This window comes from Chenopodium album, chromosome 9 (assembly GCF_948465745.1).
Source record: "Chenopodium album chromosome 9, dcCheAlbu1.1, whole genome shotgun sequence".
In the NCBI taxonomy this organism is placed as follows: Eukaryota; Viridiplantae; Streptophyta; class Magnoliopsida; order Caryophyllales; family Amaranthaceae; genus Chenopodium; species Chenopodium album.
The window spans coordinates 24,112,058-24,120,811 of NC_137842.1; positions in this window are offsets into that span (position 1 = coordinate 24,112,058).

Here is an 8,754-nt window from a genome sequence, read left to right on the forward strand (position 1 = left end):
TTGCCTTATTGAGGTCCCTGTAATCAACATACATTCTGGCCCTTCCATCCTTCTTTGGAACTGGAACCACATTTGCTATCCACTATGGATACTTGGATACTTTGATGAAACCTGCGGCTAATTGCTTTCTGATTTCTTCTTTGATTTTGTGAGCCACATCCAGTTTCATACGGCGCAGCTTTTGTTTGACAGGCTTCATACCTGAAATGAGTGGTATCGTATGCTGAGCTATATCCCTATCAATTCCTGGCATATCCTGGTATGACCAAGCAAATACATCAACAAATTCACTAACCAAGTTAATTAGCTCTTTGCGTTCATCTTGACTTAGTGTTAATCCAATTTTTACTTCTTTAATAGTCGTATCATTGGAAATATTAACTGTTTCTGTATCTTCGATAACTGCCATTTTATTTTCGTGTTCTTCAATTTATTTTATTATTTCTTTGTCATTTTTATCATTAGCAAAGAAATATTGATTAGGGCTAGGGGAATGACACGCATCGTAAGCAAAGGTACTCATTTTAATGAATTCATCGGTGAATACATCAAGAGGGGCAAGGTCAGCTGCGACCTCACCGGAAAGAGAAGACTCAACAAGAGACTCAGGATTGGACTTTATAGCAGAAAGAGGGTCGGCCTCAGACTCTAAGGACTCGTCTACAGACTTAAACTCAGACTCGGACTCGGACCCAAACGACTCAGACTCATCAAACATAGGACCTTCGCCAGCGGTTATTTCCAACTTCTCTCCGCTAAGTGTAGTGATCCTCAATGTCTTGCGCCATCCCTTCAAAATATCATCAGCCTGGACGATAAACTCGGAGGGGTCAAAATCCTTGTTTGCTATAACAGCTTAAACGAGCTCGGAATTATCATTGCAGACAAGCTTAGATTCATTCTTCTCCATTCCAAAAAGAAGATTAATGCCTAGATCATCAGAGCTTGGACACGCTGGTTTCTCAGTTGTGAAGAGCTCTTCGTCTTCATCGATAAAGTCACAATCGAGGAACATCTCGAATCCTGGTTCACGCTTCCCATCATGGACGAAAGGCTCAAGGAATTCATAGCATGGGAAGTCTTCCCCTTCTTTGATGTACTGGCCATTGAGGGTGAATGGATATGGATCCATGGCCATTTCCGTCTTCATGATACGAGCATTATTGCGAGCCTTCATTTTCAAAAGGGCTTGTTTTACATCTTCTTTTGTTGGCTTGAATCCCAAGCCAAAAGTATCTTTCTTGAGTGCACCAAGATGGCCCCAAAGTTCAACCATTTTCTTTTTGAGTCCAAGGGTCATTCCAGGGAAATGCCCTTGCTTCTTCAAAATGGCATTAATATTGGTGTTTGAACAGGGATCGGAGTCGAGATGGCACTTCTCCCCTTCTTCGATCATGAGAACATCATCGAGTGAAAACCCCCAAAGATATTCATCTTCTTCGTCATGTTCGACATGGACAATAGGAGTGTCGATAACTTGAATGCGCATGGGAGAGGCATCAACGGTAATTGGAACCCCTCCAACTATGGCTTTCACTTTCTGGTGCAACGATTATGGGATCGCCTTTAGCTCATGAAGCCAAGGACGTCCTAACAACAGATTGAAAGAGGCCTTAATGTCCACCACCTGAAACTTAGTGCGACGTTCAATGGCCCTAGCTGTTATGTTTAGTATGATAGTACCCACGGCTTGACGGCGAGTATTATCATAAGCGCGAATCCCTAGAGTAGCGGGAGTCATTTCTTCATTCTTTATGCCCAACTTCTTTGCAGTGCGGAATGAACATACATTGATTGCAGAGCCGTTATCAACCAGGCTCATAGGAACATTCATCTACCTACTGTAGACACCCATTTGTGTCTCCCCAAAACCAAACCCGGTGATGAGTACCTTTCACGTCGAATCATAATCGAATGAAGCGAAAGTGAGGAAAGTTTAGTGTTGCGGATAGTTTTAATTCTTTTCTCTTCTCTCTGTTTTTGAAAACTTATTTTAAGAAAATAGTCAATCCAGTTGGGTTGGTCCATGATAAGGATCCAATAATGCTTTAGTTAGATGGGGCTTGACAAGATCTTTCCAACTATATATTATAAGCCCAATTCCGATGAATATCGAGGAAGTTATGGCAAAAATACTAAACTGGGCCCGATTTGGTTTTTATATGCGGCCCAATGATCTAGAGGAGGGCCTATTATTAATTATCATTCCTAAAGCTATTAGGATTGATTATAGTCTTTTATAATACTCTAGAAGGTTCTTTTAAATCCTAATGGAGTTAGGATTGATAATTATGTTTTAAAGAGTTTGAAATTGAATAAAACTACTCCTTTTAAGAATCCTTGTTTTGTACGAAGTGGAATATATTCAGATTTTATTTTCGTGCCTCATAATATTTATCCAAATTTTTTATGGTTGGATAGATCTTGAAATTATCTTTCAAATGATATATAATAATATTAAATCCGAGTTATAACGAAAAAGATATGAATGAGACATGAAACTTTATCAAAAACTGACACCCTTCCACTATTTTGGCCATATATTTTAAACTACAAAATATTTTAATCTGATTGTAATTAGGTTGGAAAGTAGACTTAAAGAACTTTCCAAAGACATATTATATGCCTTATTTGGACTTCCGGATCAAAGGATATGATAAAAACCAAAACGCGTCAAAAACAGGCCTGGTGCCTGACTCCAGGCATTGGCGCCTGGAACCAGGCCTGGCGCCTGGTGCTAGCCATTGGCGCCTGGCGCCAATTAGCTGGTGCTAGCGCTAGCTATGTTTTGCGTGCGCCAAGTGCTCTGTCTTGATATTTTATCTTTTTGGCTGATTTTCTCTAAAAATAACGTATTAAAAACTCCGTTTTCATTCACCTACAATCAGTTTTCACTCGCAATCATTAATTCACTAATTTTCTCTTAATCATTCATCTCTTTCAATTCATTTTTCTCTAAACTTTGCTTTTGAATACAAAATTCCGCATTCGCAAGATCTAGAAACACCTAGCCATATTCGAATTTGCCTTCGCCCTAGACGTGAAAGGTTTAATTTCTGAGGGTTTGGTCCCAAATCTCTATTTCAATTATTTAATTTAATTGTTTGTTTATTATTTTCCTTGAAGTTACTAACGTGTGTATTTTGTAATTATAAAGAGGTACGAGGCATCAAAGTAAGTACTTTATTGATTTATTGATATTATGATGTAGAAATCATGTTTACATTGTTATTATTATATTCCTAGTATCATGTCTAGGGTATTTTTAATACTAAATATGATTGCTATGATGCCTTTTATTATCTTCCTAATATTTATGATTGTTAGTATCATATTAGGGTTAAAGATTTGATTTTATTGCTTAGTGACATGTTAGGGTTTGTTATTAATCTTGTTAGTATCATGCCTAGGATCTTGCTATTTTTATTATGCTTTAATATTAACATGAACATGATTATGATTATAATTGTTATAATTTATGATTATTATTATTTTGATCATGATTATTTTATTATGATTATAATTTTGTTATCGCTATAATAATTATTATTATGATTAATATGGGTGTTATCATGATGATTATTCTTAATTATATTTGTGATGATTATAATATTTTTTTTTATTATTTATTATGTTGCTTGATTATTTATATTTATTGCTTGATCACGCCTTTTATGCATGTTTAATGGGAATTGGTACTTGTAATCATGCTTAATAAGATAATTAATAATCTTGTTTAGGGTTATTTGTGATTATAATTCAAGTGATCGCCAATAATAGTTTATTTGTGCATTAAATTCAATCAACATAGATTAAACAGGTTTAGGGTTAATCCTAATGATTGCATGTTAATTAAAAAGCGCACATGAATACGATTAGAATAAAGTAGAAGCCTATTATTAGGGCATGTTCAATCTCTTTTAGGTTGGATTTGTACCTTCATCCCCGAACCCTTATTTGGTTCTAGACCTTATGGAGTTGACGATCTCTTAGATCGTTAAGGGGTGTAACCTTCATCCTATGAACGGTTTACAAGTTACTAAAACTTGTTGGCGACTCTTTTGCTCTATCTTCTTCCCTTTTGGACGCCACCGTACTTTAGTGTATGATCACAGTGGGGTTCAAGCTAGGGGATTAACGCTTGAATTTATTCCCTACAGTTTTTGACGACTCCACTGGGAGGATTTCTATTTTAATTCCTGAATTTGTTTCGGCAATGATTTAGAATGAGTGGATGAGACTCGAAACGTTCTAAGTATTTCATGTGCGTAATTTTGATTAACATTATTGTCATATGCATAAAAAAGATCTCATTGGAAAGACCATCCGTAATGAGTTATAAACATAGGATTTTACACGTAGGAAATTTGAGAAATATCTTTCACAACTAAGACCGAAATAACACCGCGCGAAACTGGAAAATTTTATCGAGCACAGAAAGCTGCTGAGGCATGTGGGAAGTAGCGTCAGGGGCAAGAGCATGGCGCCAGCATTTTAGTCGTAGCGCCAGACGCCAGTATTGTTGCCAGGCGCTACAGTTAAAAGCTGGCTCTAGTCTCTATTTGCTGGCGCCAATTTCCCCCAATACCGAGCCAGAAATATGCGTTCTAATTTCGACCGGTTTTTCTTATTGTTTGCTCGATCCTACTTCCTGATTCAATTTTTTCTCACTTTTCTGAAACCCATATGTGTTCTACATATGGACATAACCCTCTGGGAATTCATGCTCCATCTACCTGATTGAACGCTCCGTGCAACAAAGGGTACATCCGAGATGTTGAATTCACCAAACCATGGAAGCGAGTTTTTCTAAACCCGCGGTGTCCCATCCACTCGCGCCAACCCTTCACGGTTAGGCTTTCGCGCGGTGCATCCGGAAAATTAACCATGGACCCTCTATTGACTAAACCATATCCCGAACTTTAGAGAACTAGAGCCATAGTTAGGTTGCAAACTCATTGCATCATATTGTGCCTACTTGACTAATTGTGCATTATTTGTTGTGCATATATTCTATGTTTTCTTAACCGTTTGTTTGACTTGTGTTAAGACTAAATAAACTAATTAATGACTAAAGGACTTTGTTTAATTAATTAATTAATTAATTTGAGCTAATAAATAAACATAAAATCGAGTCATAGTTCCTTTAAGTCAACCCGGATTTTTATTCCCGTATACTTCACAAACGTCAATTTGTTTTGGTTGTAGCCGGAGTTCTAGGAAGAACTACGAGTCTTCAAACCTATGGATCTGGAGCCCCGAGTTTTATCATTAATTTGGCGTTGGTTTCATCTAAATCAGAGTCACAGATCAAAAGTTATAACTAAAATACCACAGTCTGTCCAGTTTAATGAATATACGTGAACTCTTAACTTAGTCTTTGCTTGAGTCTAGTCACATAGTCTAGCCACATGGTCATGACACGAGTCTTAACATATCACCTACACTCACTAGTCTTAGCACACACTAACATGTATATACACCATGACCATGTCTTAGGTTCATACGTGAGTCGGTTTTTTCCGTCATTTGAGTTGGGGGTACATTCTATTCCTAATTTTTCATATCCCTCCATCTAAATCTTCCTTCACATTCTATTCCAATATTTCTTCACATCCTCCTTCCATTGCATGTTGAATAGAGTTTGAGTTAAATAATTAACAATGAATATCCCCAAATTCCTTTTCCACAGTACTTGGTCGAGGAGAGAAGGGCGATTAATCAAGGACAACCTCTTTATTCAAGTTTCACTTTTCGATAAACCGATTCGTCAAAAGAGGAAGGCTAAAAGGATAATGGCAACTCAAGAAGAAGTCAATGAGCTTAGGAACCAACTAGTTACCATGACTGAAACACTGAAGCTCCTCACCCTCAAGGTCGATGATCCCGTGAAGCAACAACAAATGAACCTCATGCAAGAAAGTTTGAGGAAGCTATCTAGTGACTATAAGTTTAAGGGCATGAGTTCACAAGGGGTCTCGCTGGACAAGGAACTTCTTCCGTATAAGTTCAACGCAACTGACATCCCTAAATTCAAGGCAACAGATAATCCTTACTTTCATCTAAGAGCTTTCGAAACTATAATGAACATTAAGAGTATCGATAAGAAGGTTTTCCCCTCTCTGTTCTCACTATCTCTTTAAACTGTTTGCCAGCAATGGTACTTCTCCCTTGACAAAGAGAAAACCTCTACCTGGGAATCGATAGTGAACGCTTTCGTTGATAGGTACAAGTGCAATATCCAAGTTGAAACCGACCATAGACAACTTGAGATGCTAAGATAAAAAGAGAATGAAGGCTTTACTTCTTTCTTTAATAAATGGAGGGAAACTTCCGCCAAGATGATTGAGGTCCACATCGAAAAGGAGTCTGTGAGGATGTTTATCAAGAATCTCCAAGAAAAGTATTCAAAGCACTTAAAATATCAACACATTTTGAATACTTTCAAGGCCGTCTATGACATAGGTATCGAGATCGAAGACGACCTCGCAAAGCAAAAAGCTACTAACAATAGTAACCACGGTGGCTAAGAAGAACGACAATCCCTCTTCTTCCGAAAACGCCCACTCTAGTAATAATTTTAGTACATTTGACCATAATGGTGTCTTAGCCATGGACAATCAAGGAGCTAAAAGGAAACCCAGGCGAGAGTTCACACCCATTGGAATGACCTAGGATGCTGCTTTCGATCGTCTCTATGATCGAGAATTAATCAAACTTATTGGCCCTACCGAGGATCCAACACCAGAAAGTCGATCTTCGAGATGGAATCCAAACTCCTATTGCAAGTACCATCGAGGAAATGGCCATACTACTGATGAATGCTACAGGTTTCAAAATCTCATTCAAGATCTCTTAGAAGCAAACAAGATCTCATTGCCTCTAGCTAGCGAGAAGACTGGGTGATGATGAAGTGAACAACAAAAGACAAGAGGCGAGCTGCAACGACAAGATTTCATGGCCTCTTTTTCTATTTCTTTTTCATTTTTTCCTTTCCCCAATAAGTCTAGCATAGGCACCTTTCTTTTCCCTTAGATTATTTTTGTAGATTCTTTATTTCTTTTCCTTTAATAAAATGAGCATTTATTTCCTTATATATGATCATTTCATTATATTACATTAAAAAAAAAAAAAATCCATGTCAAATTAAGCACAAGGTATACCAATGATTTGAGGCACCCCTTGTAGCCACATCATATCTCCTTTCACCTTTCTAATTTACAATCCTTTCTTCATAAACCACTTTGAGCCTCGTCTAACGATAGACCTTTCTCTTTTCAACCTATATCTACCTAACCTTTGGGATGGTGTGTAACTTATGCAATTCTAAAAGGCTTGAGTGAATTCATAAGATTAAAATAGCAAAAACAAAAAAACAAATAAATAAAAGTGTACAAAAGGGAAAGTGTTCCAATGTCTTTAATATGAAAATATCTTTGATATGAACACGTCTCAGATTGCGTCTCTTATCGAGTGCTCGGTACCGTGCCTGAGAAACATGAATGCCAAGTGAGTGGTAGACCGCATGATTGGGATTGTCCACACTTATAAAAATAAAATAGAAGCTAAAACAAAAGAAAGAGCTAAAAAAGAGTTAAAATCCTTAAGTATAAAAATATAAAGATTCAAAAGCGAAGTTGTATTTCAAGGCCGTCTATGACATAGGTATCGAGATCGAAGACGACCTCGCAAAGAAAAAAGCTACTAACAATAGTAACCACGGTGGCTGGAAAGGAAAGAAGAACGACATTCCTTCTTCTTCCGAAAACGCCCACTCTAGTAATAATTTTAGTACATTTGACCATAATGGTGTCTTAGCCATGGACAATCAAGGATCGAAAAGGAAACCCAGGCGAGAGTTTACACCCATTGGAATGACCTAGGATGCTGCTTTCGATCGTCTCTATGATCGAGAATTAATCAAACTTATTGGCCTTACCGAGGATCCAACACCAAAAAGTCGATCTTCGAGATGGAATCCAAACTCCTATTGCAAGTACCATCGAGGAAACGGCCATACTACTGATGAATGCTACAGGTTTCAAAATCTCATTCAAGATCTCTTAGAAGCAAACAAGATCTCATTGCCTCTAGCTAGCGAGAAGACTGGGTGATGATGAAGCGAACAACAAAAGACAAGAGGCGAGCTGCAACGACAAGATTTCATGGCCTCTTTTTCTATTTCTTTTTCATTTTTTCCTTTCCCCAATAAGTCTAGCATAGGCACCTTTCTTTTCCCTTAGATTATTTTTGTAGATTCTTTATTTCTTTTCCTTTAATAAAATGAGCATTTATTTCCTTATATATGATCATTTCATTATATTACATTAAAAAAAAAAAAAAAAAAAAAAAAAAAAAAAAAAAAAAAAAATTCATGTCGAATTAAGCACAAGGTATACCAATGATTTGAGGCACCCCTTGTAGCCACATCATATCTCTTTTCACCTTTCTAATTTACAATCCTTTCTTCATAAACCACTTTGAGCCTCGTCTAACGATAGACCTTTCTCTTTTCAACCTATATCTACCTAACCTTTGGGATGGTGTGTAACTTATGCAATTCTAAAAGGCTTGAGTGAATTCAAAAGATTAACATAGCAAAAACAAAAAAACAAATAAATAAAAGTGTACAAAAGGGCAAGTATTCCAATGTCTTTAATATGAAAATATCTTTGATATGAACACGTCTCAGATTGCGTCTCTTATCGAGTGCTCGGTACCGTGCCTGAGAAACATGAATGCCAAGTGAGTGAT